The following is a 16,733-nucleotide window of genomic DNA, read 5'->3' as shown; positions in this document are numbered from 1 at the left end:
GGAGATTTATTACTAGTAGAGGTATTACATATGCGCTCCAAGTTCTTCCTACTCTATATTTATCTTATGAGACGCTTAGAGTCTGGAATTGCTTCTGTACTCTACTCTAGCCTCTTTCCATTACTATGAATTTTTATGTGGGTTGACTGGGTAGGAATGGGGTGAAGGACAGAATCTTTGAAAACTAACAGAAACAGAGATTGCTAGAACATAGGATATATATGGTTGGGAGGGAGGATCAGCGCAGGGAAGGAAAACAGATTGAGATTAAATGCTCCCATGGTAAAAGCTAGGTTACCAGGAACACGCCTTGAATCTATCCTAAATTGTGGCAGAACTTGGGGAAGAGAAATGCAACATACCTACCCCCTACCTAACTTCTCAACCTTCTCACCCTACAATAATTCCTAAACTTCTTTAGACTTGGCAGGTACATCTATATGCCTTAGGTAGTACTTAGTTCCTCCAGGTATCTGATTTCTAGTTGGTGCTGGAGATGAAAAAAAGAGATGGTGGGATTTCGGAAATACTAAGGAGAGAAATTATAGATACAGTTCCAAGGCGTGCCCTATGGAGAGAAGAGGAAGTCAAAGAACTGGGATGGGGGCTTCCCTGGTGGCACAGTGGTTGAGAGTCTGCCTGTCAATGCAGGGGACACGGGTTCGAGCCCTGGTCTGGAAGAATCCCACATGCCGCGGAGCAACTAGGCCCGTGAGCCACAATTACTGAGCCTGCGTGTCTGGAGCCTGTGCTCCGCAACAAGAGAGGCCGCGATAGTGAGAAGCCCGCGCACCGCGATGAAGAGTGGCCCCCACTTGCCGCAACTAGAGAAAGCCCTCGCACAGAAACGAAGACCAAGCACAGCCATAAATAAAAAATAAATAAATAAAATAAAATAAATAAATAAAAAAAAAAAAAAAAAAAGAACTGGGATGGTGGAGGTATCACCTAAGTGAACCATCAATGCTGAAGAGTAGGATAGGATGGACAACCTGGCCTCAGAGCTCTGAATGGAACCCTGGGATATAACTGTTTTAGTGTTTGGGGTACTATAGGCTCCCAGTTGTATTCAGGACCTCAATTTCCATCAGAGGTTCTTAGCTTTTTGGTCTATTTTACGAAGACTTTTAAAATGTTTTTTACTTCTTTATAACCATTCCTTTCTATAAAGTGCATTTTTGTCTTGCCAAGGATTTGGCTCCTCCTTCAGAAAGAAAGAGGACTCAGGCTGAATTGTATCAGGTCCAGAACCCAGAAACACAAATGATGTTCATCAAATGATGGAAGGGAAATGGAGACTGGCTAGCAATCTGCCTATCAGGAATTAAAAATAGGTTTCACCTTACAAGCCAACTCCCTGGAGCACTATGTTGAGAAGGATTCAGAGGCCTGGACTGAAGTATGGGCTCTGAAAGGAATCACAATTAACTGGTGATGTCTGTCATGGGAATGAGACTATGTGCTCCAGAGTGCTATCTCTAGCTTGGGTGGTTTGTTTGCAGACTGATTAGTCCTCAGCAGATAAGGGATAGACTGACTGGTCTCTAGTAGATAAAGGACTTCCTAGGCTAATGCAAAGGAGTCAGGTCTCTCTGTGTCACTGAAGCTCAGGACCTGTCTGTCAGGTCTTGGTCAGGTCCAAACCTAAGAGTTAGGAAAAACACTGAGTGTGAGAGCGGGGTGGGGGAAAAGCCTGTTTATCATCACTGATGTTTGCTAAGTTCCTCACATGAGTTGGTTGACTAGTTCAGATAGGCCTGGGCTTTGGAGTCATGCCTCTCAAGCCAGCCTTGCTACCTTCACATGCCCCAACAGGTAGAATGAAAGCAAGCCACGGGATCATCTGATCTGCACAGATTTCTCCTTTTCCAACAAGTCATGGGGATATGAGTTTTGCACATGGGACCAGCCCCGCCCCTGTCTCTGAAAGCCAACGGAACTCTTGGGTCTCGGACCCCCACTCTCTTATGCCCAGAGGAACCACCGACTGACTCCTCTAACCCCAACTAACAAAAAGCCTTTCTCTTGAAGGAGTGCTGTGTCAAGGGCAAGCCCTCCATAAATGGCGGCGACTTGTGTTATCTAGTCTTTTGCGAAGAGACGAGGAGCTGAAAGGGGAGAAAAAAGAGACACTGAATTTGAGCTTCACCTGTCAGGCAGCTATCAGGCGGGGAAACACGTCCAGCACCTGCAGACCCGCAGGTCGTGGAGTTCACGGAGAGGTGACTATCTTCTTACTGCTCGGCCAGACTATACGGGGTAGTTGCTCTGCGCGTGGATGAGGGTTGGAAGGCTCCTTTCTTGCCCTTTTTTGTTTGTGATGGAGGAGGGTGAGGAACGCTGCATGGACCACCGCTCGGTACAGTGAGTCCTTCTGCGCTACCTGAGGGAAAGGCCTGCAACACACTCATGAGCAAGGGTGGGAACAACCTCCTCCCGCCCCACTCCCCATTCCAGGGGAATCGAGCCCCCAGGTCGGCGAAGATACTGTAGTGAGTGAGAAGGCTCCAGGGAGAGCGCCACGGGAGGGGCAGCAGGCACGCACCATACACCGTTTGACCCTTTTCCAAAACTGTGGGGTCTGCGGCGGCGGGAAAAGCACCACCCAGCCTCAACATGTCACCTCGCGGGGGAGGAGCCAGGTGGGTCGGCGCCCCTCCAGGAAGGGCTGCCGCGTCCGGGGCTTCGGGGCTTCCCCGAGGGGAGAGCGGAGCACTAGGACCAGGACCGCGGGGTCCGCTGCCCTGGGGATCTGGGGGTGAGGAGCCGCGCCCGGGCCAATTTCGGGTTCCCGAGGGTGGGGGAGTCGGTGCCCGGCAGCGGGCGGGCAGTCGGCTGCCCGGACCGTCGCCTCCCACCCCGCCCCCCGGCTTCCTGCGGAGGCCGCGGCCGCCATGTTGTTGTGGGGCTGAGGCGGCGCCGCGGAGCCCGAGCGGCCGTGACAGGCTGCGCAACAGGTTCGTTGGCGGCGGCCTGACTACGAAGCGGGCGCGGCGGTGGCTGGGCAGGGTCTCCCGGCGTCCGCCCGCGCCCGCGCCGCTGGTGCCGAGGGGCGCGGGGCCGCGCTGTGACGTGTGGGAGGCGCGGTGGCGCGCCAGGTGGGTGAAGCTGCTGCCGGGCCTGCCGCAGGGCGCGGGGCAGGTGCGGGCGCCGCGGCGTCCGCCGCGGGGAGCCTCGCGGGCCGGGCTGGGAGGCAGCTACGCGCCCCGCACGACGCGGACGGGCCCTCGGGAGCCCGGGCGGCCCCCGAGCTAGGCCCCTGGCGGGCTTGGCGGCGCCAGGCGGAAACCTCCGGCGCCGGGTTCCTGCCCCCGCGGCGGGGCCAGGGCGGACGACGAGGGGCCGGGGTCGGGCTGCCCCTTCTCCACGGCCGAGCCCCGGCCCCCGGCCGCGGCCTCTTCTGGCAGGTGCGGACGCCGCGGCGGGCCGGGGGCGGCGTGGCCCCCTCGCTTTCGGGGTGCGGGCAGAAGAGAGCCAGCCCTGAGGGGCACCCGCATACTTCCTCGGAGCCCCATTTTATTTTCACGGAGTTGGTTTTCCTCCTTGGTAAGGGTTGGTGCGGAATGTCAGGTGAGCCGCATCCCCGTGCGTCAAAGTAGCCCGAGTCACGAGAGGCCAGTGGGCGGATGCTCGGCGTCCACCGCTCACCTTAAACCAAAGTTGGGAAATGTTACAATTTGACTTCGGCGTTATTGACTTCCATGGTGTACAGGAAGCACGGAGAGATGTAATTTCTTGGACCAAAGTTTATTGCTTTTATACTTTTTTTTAAAAAGACGCTTGCATATGCATAGTGAATGGGTAAACCGAGGCTGAAACTGCAGATGGCTTTGCATTTTGTAGAAAGATGCTGTATTTGGATTTATTAATCCTGTGCTTTATCGTCGAATGATTGCTGATGGCAAGTATGCTTCATTTGAAACTTGTGTTATTTAGGAATTAGGAATATTTTAATGGAGCCAACCGCTTTGTGATAGGAATTAAGGTTAACACAAAAATGTTTGCTTTACTAAATGCTCTAGTTTGCTTTTACTAGTGTTTACTTGCTTAACCAGAAATAGGCGAGGTGTGCCTTGAAATTTTATGTTGTCCCAGTCAGCTTAATTTAGGTAGCCTAGACTCTGTAGGTTAAGCCTCTTAAGCAAATTAATTGCCTCTCTCCCTGTGCTTGTTTGCTATGTTGTTAATCAGTGGTAAAACCTAAACGCAATCTAGAAACATCAAGTAAAACCTTTACATAAATTAATAATGACGTCCCTCAGAATTTAAAGATAGTAGCAATTCTGATGTGGTAAGTTTCTTTGGCTGTGCCTACGATTTTCTTGTAATTTCTTTATTTCCCCCAGCTTTATTGAGATATGATTGACATATATCCTTTATTATTTCAAAAGTATGTAAGGTGGAAGTTGTTTTTAAAAGCTTCGTTTAAGGACGAACAGAATTTTGTGTTTTTTTGGAGGACATGGAAAAAATGTTCATGGCTGCTGTTTTAGTGCAGTGTTAATGAGCCTCAGAAAAGCTTGCATTTTATACTTTAATGCACGTAATTGTTCCTTTTGTTTACCTTTATAACGAAAGGTAGAATTGTCTGAGAAAACTTGACCTGTACTGAATTATTGAGCAGGGAGGTACTCTTGTTAGTTCAGCACATCTCAAGGGTAAAATCCTGATCTCTCCTGAATATGAGGAAATGTGTTAGGCATGTGCTGGGATTGGAATTATGGTTTAAAAAGTTTTTGTATTTTCACAAAATCAGTATAGTAAAAGGAACCTCTATACATCCGTCACCCAAACTCAGCAGCTTTCAAGATCTTCTTTACCCATTTCTTTCTTTCTGCCTTATCTTTATTTTTTAGTTTTTTCACTCTATATACTTAACATATCTCTTTTTTAAAGTGGAAATTTTCTTACATAACCCTAAGATTTTTATTTTATTGTATCTTTAATACAGAGTTTCACAAATTTCTTTCTAGTTAAGACAAAAAGACCATTATTGGTCATCTCCCTTCTCAGCTACTTTCCTCAGTATTAAAATGTATTTACCATTCTTGTCATTTATTGAGCACTTACTGCCTGCCAGGCCCTGTGCTGTGCTATATAATCATTTGAAGCTCACAAAGACCCTATGAGTAGTTCTTTCCCTCCCATCAAATAGATAAATGAAATGTTAACCTGAAGGTTAACTGACTACTCTAGGTTAACTGAGCTGCTCTAGGTCACTGAGCTATTAAGTACAGGAGCCAGGTTGCAAACCAGGATCCTTCTAACTTCAGCACCTGTTCCCTTATCTGGTACACTCATCTTGGTTCAGAAATTAAAACAAAAACAAAAGGTTATTTGGGCATTCAATAAATATTTGTTGAGTAGATGAATGAAAGTACATATTATTCCATCAATAAGTAACTAGCATTTTTATATACTATATTTACTTGTAAAGCATTTATATTAACAAGTTCCAGGAATGATTCAAAATAAACTAATTACATTTCTCAAAATGTGGTATTTTATTACCATACAGCAGTGCATTTGCTTGTTTTTCTTTTTTATATTCTGAGCTTTTCAATACCTTATTTATGGAAAAATGTATGGAATAACTATTTATGAAGAAAAGCTAAAAAATGGCAGTTTTTTTGTGTGTGTTAATTGTTAAAGGTGGATTCCAAGTGTGAAGCAGAAAAATCATATTTAGGATTAGTTCTGTAAAATAGTTCTAAAGATGAAGATGCATCAGAAACGCTGTATCTTTTACTTGAGTTCATTCCTGACTTTTTATCATCCTTTAACTACAGAGCGCAGTGACTAATGTTAGAGTCCTATTGAGTAGAGTGTGCATGTAGGTATTGTTGAGAAGGAGGAACTGAACGGGCCTTAAAGGATCTGAAGGCAGAGAGGAAGTGGGGGAGGGGGGAGGAAACTGAGCAGAAATAGAAGTAGGGCAGTGAATACATCAAGAGATAATGTATTTTTACAACTCTAAGAGGGCAGCACATTTCATTTGCAAATGTATTATTTTGAGAGATTCACTTAAAAATTAATTTCGCAGCTATATCAGGACACTGAATGATTTATTTGTTTGTGAAGCTATTTAGCAGTGGTTATGGTAGACATTTAGGGATCTAATACCAGATGGCAGACATTTAACTTGTTTTACTTAAGCAACAGTTTCATGTTTTCTAGATCCTTTTCTTCACTAATACATATTCATTTTATGTGTTTCAATGAAAATTTTATTTATTTTTATCTTAACTGTGGTAGATAAGAGTACAGGCTTTCAAGTTAAGCCTCCTGCTCCCAACTCCAACACTAAATAGCAACCTTGAGCAACTTATTTTAATTTTCTAAGCTTCTGTTTCCTTATCTGTAAAATGGGGGAAGTAACATTACCAACTCATAGTGCTGTTGTATATAATATAAAGTGCTTAGTACAGTGACTTCTGCTTAGTATAAGTGCTTAATAAATGTTACCTGTTATTATTCCAACGTACGTCGATGAGAAATTTCAAAACTAAACTTAGTCTCCTTTTTATTTTTTATTTATTAAAAAAAATTTTTTAACCTAGTACTGGAAAAGAAATTAGCTTTTTAGGCCTTAATTTTTTTTTTAACATCTTTATTGGAGTATAATTGCTTTACAATGGTGTGTTAGTTTCTGCTTTATAACAAAGTGAATCAGCTATACATATACATATATCCCCATATCTCCTCCCTCTTGCGTCTCCCTCCCACCCCTCTAGGTGGTCACAAAGCGCAGAGCTGATCTCCCTGTGCTATGTGGCTGCTTCCTACTAGCTATCTGTTTTACATTTGGTAGTGTATATAGTATATCTATGTCCATGCCACTCTCTCACTTCGTCCCAGCTTCCCCTTTCCCTTCCCCGAGTCCTCAAGTCCATTCTCTACGTCTGCGTCTTTATTCCTGTTCTGCCCCTAGGTTCTTCAGAACCATTTTTTTGTTTGCTTTTTTTTAGATTTCATATATATGTGTTAGCATATGGTATTTGTTTTTCTCTTTCTGACTTACTTCACTCTGTATGACAGTCTCTAGGTCCATCCACCTCATTACAAATAACTCAAGTTCATTTCTTTTTATGGCTGAGTAATATTCCATTGTATATATGTGCCACATTTTCTTTATCCATTCATCTGTCGATGGATATTTAGGTTGCTTCCATGTCCTGGCTATTGTAAATAGAGCTGCAGTGAACATTGTGGTACATGTATCTTTTTGAATTATGGTTTTCTCAGGGTATATGCCCAGTAGTGGGATTGCTGGGTCGTATGGTAGTTCTATTTTTAGTCTTTTTTTTAAATTTATGGCTGCGTTGGGTCTTCGTTTCTGTGCGAGGGCTTTCTCCAGTTGCGGCAAGTGGGGTCCACTCTTCATTGCGGTGCGCGGGCCTCTCATTATCGCGGCCTCTCTTGTTGCGGAGCACAGGCTCCAGACGCGCAGGCTCAGTAATTGTGGCTCACGGGCCTAGTTGCTCCGCGGCATGTGGGATATTCCCACACCAGGGCTCGAACCCGTGTACCCTGCACCGGCAGGCAGACTCTCAACCACTGCGCCACCAGGGAAGCCCCTATTTTTAGTCTTTTAAGGAATCTCCATACTGTTCTCCATAGTGGCTGTATCAATTTACATTCCCACCAAGAGTGCAAGAGGGTTCCCTTTTCTCCACACCCTCTCCAGCATTTATTGTTTGTAGATTTTTTGATGATGATTAGCCCTTAATTTTTAATCTTACCATCAAAACATTCCTAAAAGAAGGCTGGAAAATAGAGTAGAATTTAGCCACAATCCCACCTCCCAACAAAGAATCTGCCCTTTTAGTCCCCTTAATTTGGGGTTGGGGGAGAGATGGGGAAACATAGCCTGAAAGAAGAAAATGTTGTATATCTGCAAAAGAAACAACAGCTTTGGATTATTACTTCAAAGTCTTTGAATCCATATGCTTAAATAACTTCTACTTTTCAGTGTGAGGAGTGCTTGGCTAGTGTGAGGTTGATAATGGGAAAGAATGATCAAGGACGGTGGCAGTGTGAAACTGCAGAGTCCACACAGATAAGGACCCAGCAGGGTTTGCTCCGACAGTTAGGAGGACACTGATAACTGTTGCTTTATTGTTTCATTTTTGCTTAAAATACGTATTTGGACACTTTCTTCACCCCCCTACCACTCCTCCTTCACACTTAAGAATGACTGCTTAAATAAAAGAATTAAGTAGGTCAAGTTAATACATTTCTCAGTTTATGTAACATTAGGTGACTTTAATTTTAGTAAGTATGAGATACTTTTTGGTGAATATAAGTGAGAACTTCAGGATTAATGAAGTTTGCTGAGAATGATGCAGGCTGGGAACACTTGTGTAGCATTCATTCTCTAACTTTGTGGTAAGCCCTAAAAACCGGAATTGTAGAGGAGAAGTCATGGTTAAGACTTGAGATTTAATTTCCCTTACTCTGTTCTCCTCACTAGAAACATTTTAGGCTTTCCCTCTGCTAAAATTCCAGTGAAATGCTTAGACAACCTGTATTGGAAGGCTTTCCCTCACTAACCTTTCCTTTATTCTGGTGTCTGGTCTTCATTCCATGATTCTGATTGGAGTTTTTGCCTTCTTCTTCCAGCATACTAGCTCCTACATCCAGGATCCAGGGTTCCACTGGGTCCTGGAAAGCTAAGTCACTTGGATGATTGAGATGGAAAGAGCCATTTAGGTTAGAGACAGATAACCCAAAACTTTCTGAACACTGCTTTTCAATACCTGGGTTTTATAGTCTTTATAACCTGGTGGTAATCCCATTTTGAAAAAGTACATGCTGCAGCTCTCTCTTAAATCCATCTTTGCTATTGCTTTCCTCATTAGGTTGACTTTACCCCATCTTTGTCTTTCCAGGGGCTTCAATGAAAAAAAAAAAGCCCCTCTTTCCACCTTTTCTGCCACCTGCTTTAACTTTCTTTTCTTTTTTCTCAAACACTGTCTTTCCTCTTTAAAAAGTTAAACCCAACAGAAATCACTTGTAGTTCTTGGTATTGAATTAATTCTTTCTCTTAGCAAATAATGAGTGTCTGCATGCCAGGAACTGGCCCAACCACTGAGAATATAAACAGTGAAAAAAATACACAAAAACCTTGCCCTTGTGCTACTTGTATTCAAGAAGGGGGAGCAGAGACAAAATGTCTAGGAGTTAGAATTTGTTAAGTGCCATGGAGAAAAGTAAGGTAGGAAATGAGGCTAGGGAATGTGTGGGTAGGTGGGTGAGGGTGAATTGAGAGAAGTAAATTGGCCTCATTCAAAATTATTAAGGAATTCAAGATTGGGGAAGGATTATTGTACACATTTTATGAGTAAATTTAATAGTATTTCAGGTCATTGTATTTAACAGAAATGTTTATCATTTACTATTTGGTTTGGACCCAGCAGATCTCTTAATATTTCTGTTTTCTAGTAACTTAAGCCAGAAAACAAAAAACAAAAAACCTCAGGCACAACATGAACCTAGAGCAGAGATTTATCAAATAGTTTAGAATAGATACCTTAATTTGGTTTTTTCTAAAAGTGCTATGTTGTGTTTGTTTTTAAATTCTATAAACTTTTTGTTTGTACCATTTTTATTGTGATGAGTAATATAATGTTCCTTGTGTAAAACTGGAAAGCTACAGGGAAGTTGAAAGTAGAAAATAATAGTCCCTAATTCATATTACCTGGAGAAATGTTCAGTGTTAATATTTTAGTAGATCTCCTTCTAGAAATTTTTCTTTGGGAAAAATGGAATTATATACTCTACTTATATAATCTGGTTTTTAGCTTACTAGCATTTATCAAAAACTATGGTTCTACTTTATTATATATTTGTCTACAATATAATTTTTATTGGCTTAATAATATTGCCTTGCTACTACAGTATGTTAATAATGTCTAACATTTATTGTGCATTTACTATATCCTGGTTATCAATACTTTTGAGTCACTTTACATATTTTTGCCCATTTAGTCTTTAACCTCTCTATCAGAGCTGTTCTTTTATTATTTATTTTACAGCTGAGAAAATTGAGCAAGGACAGGTTTAGTAATTTTCCCAAGATCCCACAGCCAATAAGTGGCAGCCATACATTATGAACTTAGTCTGACTCTATGTACTGTGCTCATATCATTGTCTCATATTGGTTCTCTAACATTAAGGTAGTTTATAGTTTTTTTGTTGTTGTTATTTTAAATTGTGCCACAGTTAACATCCTTGTAACCATATCTGTGTTTACGTCTATGATTATTTCCTTAGAATAAATTTCTAGTAGTTGCAGTGGTATTGGATCAAAAGGTATGGACACTTCCTAAGGCCCATGTAAATGTATTGCCAAGTTGTCTTCTAGAAAAACTTGTCAGTACCAAAGTGTTCTCCTACCAGATGTAATTAGTCCTATTCCCCACATCCTCAGAAACACTGGCTTTTTTTTCTTTAATAATTTGATAGAGACCCTTGTTTTAATTTTTTTTTCTCTGAATATTAATAAGGTTATACTTAAATTTTTTTTTTCTTTGAGAAATATTTGTCTTTGCCCTTTTCTCACTTCTTTGGCATGTTCATCTCTTGGTTATTTCTAAGAATTCTTTATATATTAAGAATATTAACTCTTGCTTATAGGTGTAAATTTTTTTCCAAGTTTGTTCCTTAGTTTTGTAAATTGATTCTTATCAATGATAATGATAATAGCTAACATTTATGTAGTAATCCCCATGTGTAGCACTATTCTAATTCGTTATATTTATCAACTCATTTAATTTTTACAACACCCCTGTGATGTAGGTGCTATTATTAGCTCCATTTACAAAGTCCTCTGACATTATCTTTTAAATTTTCAAACAGTTTTTTCTTCTGTGTCCTTGACCATTTCTGTTCCCAATTCCTAAAAATCTGTTTTCTCTTCCTAGCCTACTGCGTGATACCTATTGTTTAGTTCTTCATTACTCAGTTTAGGAGTCATTTCCTCTGGGATTACTCATCTAACAACTTTCTACTCTTAAGGCAAAGTTAGGTGCCCATCTTCTGTCTTTTCTTTATACCTATAGCACTTAACATGCAGTACTCAATTTTGGTCTTATTCCTCTTGTGTATTCCCTGCGCTTACACATCTTATACAGGTGCTATACCTCTGATGACTCCGTAAAGATTTGTTGATTTGAATTAAAGGTGCTCATGATGATGTTGGTGATATCAAGAAGGAAATCAACCTTCCCAGTATGTAAAATAGAGAAACTTACACTGAGGAAGTAACCTTGGAACTGTGCTTTGAAGGCCAGTGGGGAAGGAGGGAGAGGGGGAGGGCCCAGAGACTAAAACTGAGTGAAAACAGATGTGGAAATTCCCCATTCTGGGAACCGAAAGTTATTTAGAGTGATTTTGAGGATTATCAACCTTGCCTCTGGGAAAGCCTGATGAAATAAGTTCTTCTTTCACCCAGCATACCTGGTCTAGTGTTCAGAATATTTAAATCTTCCTTCTAGATTTCTTCTGCTATGAAACAGGGTTCAGTTTCTCTTCTGACTTCCCCCTTTTTTCAGTGTGAGGGGACAGGGGAAGTTGGAGGGTCCTGGTGTAAACTTAGTAAGATCTTGAAATGCCCAGGGAAGTTTGGTGACTTGGTGGGGTAGGCCCACTGGCAGCCTTTGCCAGAAGTAGAAGCCTTGGGCTTGGGGAGAGAAGGAACCCTGCAGCTTTTGTCTTTGGAGACTTGGGTTCCTGCACACCTTTCCCTGGCTGTCAGCGCAGTGGATAAGATCTCAACTCCTTTTTTCTCCAGCGTTCATTACGTTTCTGTTCTTCTAGCTTTGATAAGAGACTAAGGGACATTCTCTTGTTCCACTAGCCTAATCTTGAGGTATACTGACTGCTGATCTAGAAGAATAACAAGTGAGCACTTTATATATTAACAACGTAATTTATTTGTCATTTAATTTGATATTTTTTCAAATTCATTTCTTCTTTATGTCTCATCATGTAACTGAAACTATTTTTCATGATGAAAATAATGCATGCTGATTGAAGAAACTTTGTAAAATAGAGGGAAAAAAAGTAGGAGAAAAAAGTTATTCCAAGTCCAGCAACCAATGACAACCATATTTTGGTATCTCCCATCCACCCTCTCTTTTCTCTTTGTTTTTACATATATATTTTCGTACATGTTTTACAGTACAACACTGTAGTTAGGAACATGGCTTGTGCTGTCTGGGGTTTTAGTTCCAACTTAGCCTTTCATTAGCTTTGTGAGTGTAACAATCTCCCTAAGCCTCAGTTTTCTTTTCTTTAAAAAGTGGAGATTTCATAATAATATTTATCCCTAGAGTTGTTATGAGGATGAAGAGATAATGTATGTTTAGTGTGACCATCTCATAATGACTTTTCAGTAAATGTAACAATGATAATCAGACCTGTCTTTTGGTTAGGTCAGCTAGGGCTGCTCTGGGCTGTGCTTGCAGGGAGGGGGGTGGGTCAGGGGTACTGTACCTTTCTTTTCTGAAATAATTAAAATTTAACTTCAAACTATTTTTTTAATATTCTCAAGGGGCCTATGAAAATGTTTACACTGAGACCTCCTTTAAAGTGTGATTTATCTTGGGCTAGCCTCACAGTGGGTAAGTGGCCCTGGGCCTCAGACTTCTAGGATGGCCCTGATAATGATGATATCAATGATAATGAGATAACAGTGACAAGTAAAGACCTGAGTGTCAGGCTTGGTATTTGCTAAGTATTCAGTGATTGTTAGCCGCTGTTATTTTTAATAATGATAAATACACATTTATAGTATATCATAAATTGTAAGAGCATAACCAGTTGCCAGGTTATTACATGGTCTAGCTGAAATTGTTTTTTAAAAAATAGGTTATTGAGATATAATTTACATATCATTATGAATTTAAGTGGCAGCATAATACTTGGCTCAGTGTGTTCTCCCATTATTGGATGCTCATATTATTTCTAATTTTTTTGTGTAGTAACTAATAATAACTGCAGTGAGTGTCATTGTAAGTGAAGTCTTTCCCACATTTATTATTATTTCCTTATGACAGATTTCCAGAAGTGAAATTATTGACTTACAGGATAAGAACGTTGTTAGGATTCTTGCTGTATATTTTCACACTGCCTTCTGAATAGCTCTACCAGTTTGCACCCCCATGAGTATGTCTGTAGTACTCATCTCTTCTCACGTTTGCTAGCCCTGACTACTGTCTAGTGTCTACTGTTGTGTTTTTTTTTAAATAAGTTTATAAGGAGAAACAAAAGAAAACTTCATTTGTATTTTCTTGATTATTAGTGATGTTAACATTTATTAGCCAGTTTTATTTCCTCTTTGGAAAATTGTCTTTTATTTGTTTTCATTATTTTAGTAGTTCTCTGTATATTAAAAATAATGGCTGTCATATTTGTTGTGATTTTTTTCCAATTGTATATCTTTTAATTTTGTTTTCAACAGAAGTTTAAAATACTTATATAAATGAATTTTTGCTATCTCCTTTGTGTTTTCTTGCATGGCTTCAAAACTTAGAAAGTTATCTTTGTTTCAAAGAGGTGATATTTTACTTGAAGGTGAAGAATCTACCTGAATATTTTCCCTCTATACTTCTCATTCAAGTAAATAGTTTTGCTTTAATATTTAGTCCTGATATGAGACAGAAGAGAATAGACAAAATAGCCAGCTCCCCCAACCCTCCCCTTACAGCAGTGCAGGCTGAGTCACAAGCTATTCTTAGATGTATTTTCCCCCTTCGTGTGGGTGAATTGTCTTGTTCAGAGTTGTTGACTAATTCTTCTAAAATTGGTTTAATTTAAATCTTTGATATAATTGGAGTGCTAGCTACTTCAGTATTAGTTTACCATTCCAGTTCTTTTTTTGCCCTGTTTATTGGTTGATTCTTTGTGGGCTAAACTTAACATTTATAAAAGTCCAAACTTACAATTTATATTCAGACGTCTTAAACTGAAGATGCTAAGTTGAAGAACTAGAACTAAGAACTAAGTTTGTATAGAACAGTTCTCTTTTTGAAGCTTTTGAGTCTCAACATGCTTTGTGTATTTGGGGTGCTAAGCCTCTCGGTAGAAATAGTGATCACCTTTTACTCAAATATAATCAATATTTGTAAGAAAAACATGTCCTTTTTATTAGTAATTGGTACAACTGTGGTTTGTTATACCAATTCAGTGAAATCAAGCCAACTACAGTAAATCCCCCACATACGAACAAACTCTGTTCTGAGAGCGTGTTCGTAAGTCCAATTTGTTCCTAAGTCCAACAAAATTAGCCTAGGTACCAGACTAACACAATTGGCTGTATATTACTGAACTGTAATAGGTTTATAATACTTTTCACACAAATAATACATAAAAAAACAAACAAAAAATGAAGAAAACATGTTTAATGTTACAGTACAGTACCTTGACAAATACAGTAGTACAATACAGCAGCTGGCATACAGGGGCTGGCATCAAGTGAACAGGCAAGAAGAGTTACTGACTGGACAAGGGAAGAGGAGGTGGGAGATGGTAGAGCTGAAGGATCGTCAGCAATAGGAGAAGGAGGGAAAGTTGCAATTTCACCCATGCCTGACGTTGATGGCACAGGTTCTGGTTCCTTGCTGGATTCAGTTCTGTCTACCCTCTTGAAAAAAACGATCCAGTGATGTTTGGGTAGTAGCTCTTTTTTTCTCGTCATAGATGACACGGTAGCACTGGATTGCATTCTGAACTGCTGCTGCAACCTTTGTGTACGATTCTACGTTCAGGTCCTGTGCATCAAAAACTAACAGTGCCTCCTCAAATAAAGAAAATCCCCTTGCCATTTCCTGTGTCATGAATCTCTTCGGTTCTTCAGTCACTTCTTCTTCCTCTTGTCGCTCCACTCTCTCAATTATTTTCACTTTTGTTTCCATCGTTATCGCTTGGCGTTTCTTAGCAGTACCAGCTCTGTCAGTGCTGCTTTTACGCTTTCTTCCGGACATGCTGGGCTTGAAATAAAGATACTGTACTACTGAACTCTATACAGTACTGTACAGTAGAGTACGCAAAAGCACAACCACTTGTAGAGGATGCATGCACGTGACAGTGTACACCCGACATGTGAACTAACGTGATTGGACATGCGAACACATGTTCGTATCTGAAAGTTTGCAACTTGAAGGTTCATATGTAGGGGGCTGACTGTATTATAGTTGAAAATCATGTTGAAATAATAGTAGTAATAGCCATCATTTATGATCACCTTGTGTGTGCCAGATGCTTTACAGACATGATAGCTGAGGCTTAAAACAGCCTGGCATTATCCACATTTATAGGTTAGGAAATTGAAGCTATGTCATGTGGAAGTCTACTAAACTAAGAAGTAACTACACTGGGATTAGAACTCAGTTGGTTGATCTGCTTTCAAAGTTCAAGTTCCAGACTGTCAACTTGCTTGTCCTCAGTGCAGTTGAAAGGATGCTAATCTCTCAGAGTCAAAGCATTTGTGTTTATTAAAGGATATTTTAGTACCTACCATGTGGCTGACTGCTGAGCACTAGGTATATGAAGATGAAGCGATGTTCACAGGAACTCACAGTCTAATAGAGGTGGGCAGGAATGAAAACAAAGGTTACATTACTAGTTGGTATGTAGTTTAATGGAGATATATACAAGATAAAATGAGAATGTGGCAAAGAAAGCTTTTGTAAGTGGAAGTGTCACTGAGAAGGTAGGTAGTTACACAGATTCAGAGAGGGGGGAATAGGAATAAGATGGGGCAGAGGTGGAGGGGGAAGGTATTCCAAGAGTGGAAAAGTAGGCAGAAGATAAACCCTAAAACACCTTGTATGCCATGTGAAGGAAATTAGATTTTTTTTAAAAAAATCAGCTTTATCGAGATATAATTCATAAACCATAAAATTCACCCTTTTTAAGTTTACAGCTCTGTGGTTTTTATTAGAGTCACAGAATTGCACAAGCATCATCACAAATTTTAGAACATTTTCATCATCCAAAAGAACCCCCTATACCTATTAGCAACCTCTCTCCATTTCCCTCCAATACCCCAAGCTCTAGGGAACCACTAATCTACTTTCTGTCTCTATGAATTTGCCTATTCTGGACACCTCATATAAATGAGAACATAGAATATGTGGTCTTTTGTGACTAGCTTCTTTCACTTACCGTAATGTTTTTAAAGTGCATCCATGTTGTAGCATGTATCAGTAATTAGTTCCTTTTTACGGCCAAAGGTTCCATTGTGTGGGTATACCACATTTGTTTATCCATTCATCAGTTGATGGACATTTGGGTTGTTCCCACTTTTGGCTATTATAAATAATGCTGCTGTGAGCATTCGTGTACAAGTTTTTATTTATTTATTTATGTGTTTATGTATTTATTTATTTATTTATGGCTGTGTTGGGTCTTCGTTTCTGTGCGAGGGCTTTCTCCAGTTGGCGGCAAGTGGGGGCCACTCTTCATCGCGGTGCGCGGGCCTCTCACTGTCGCAGCCTCTCTTGTTGCGGAGCACAGGCTCCAGACGCGTAGGCTCAGTAGTTGTGGCGCACGGGCCTAGACGCTCCGCGGCATGTGGGATCTTCCCACACCAGGGCTCAAACCTGTGTCCCCTGCATTGGCAGGCAGATTCTCAACCACTGCGCCACCAGGGAAGCCCCTCGTGTACAAGTTTTTGTATGGACATAGGTTTATGTTTTCATTTCTCCTGAGTTCATACCTAGGGGTGG

At 40.9% G+C, this 16,733-nt stretch overlaps 1 protein-coding gene across 4 annotated transcripts in view; it reads left to right on the top strand.

The window, feature by feature from the left end:
• The first annotated feature begins 2,667 nt into the window (after nt 1–2,667).
• ITSN2 (intersectin 2) overlaps nt 2,668–16,733 on the top strand; it is a 160,032-nt gene continuing 145,966 nt past the window's right edge. For 2 of the 4 annotated variants that reach the window (XM_068563920.1, XM_068563923.1), the window contains exon 1: nt 2,877–2,957. The gene's annotated coding sequence lies outside the window, so the exon portion shown is untranslated. Of the gene's footprint in view, nt 2,759–2,876; nt 2,958–3,000; nt 3,099–16,733 lie in introns of those variants that run through there. The other 2 variants (XM_068563921.1, XM_068563922.1) reach the window with 2 other exon arrangements.

The sequence above is a fragment of the Eschrichtius robustus genome, chromosome 15 (assembly GCF_028021215.1).
Source record: "Eschrichtius robustus isolate mEscRob2 chromosome 15, mEscRob2.pri, whole genome shotgun sequence".
In the NCBI taxonomy this organism is placed as follows: Eukaryota; Metazoa; Chordata; class Mammalia; order Artiodactyla; family Eschrichtiidae; genus Eschrichtius; species Eschrichtius robustus.
This window is presented reverse-complemented; position numbering and strand designations above follow the sequence as displayed.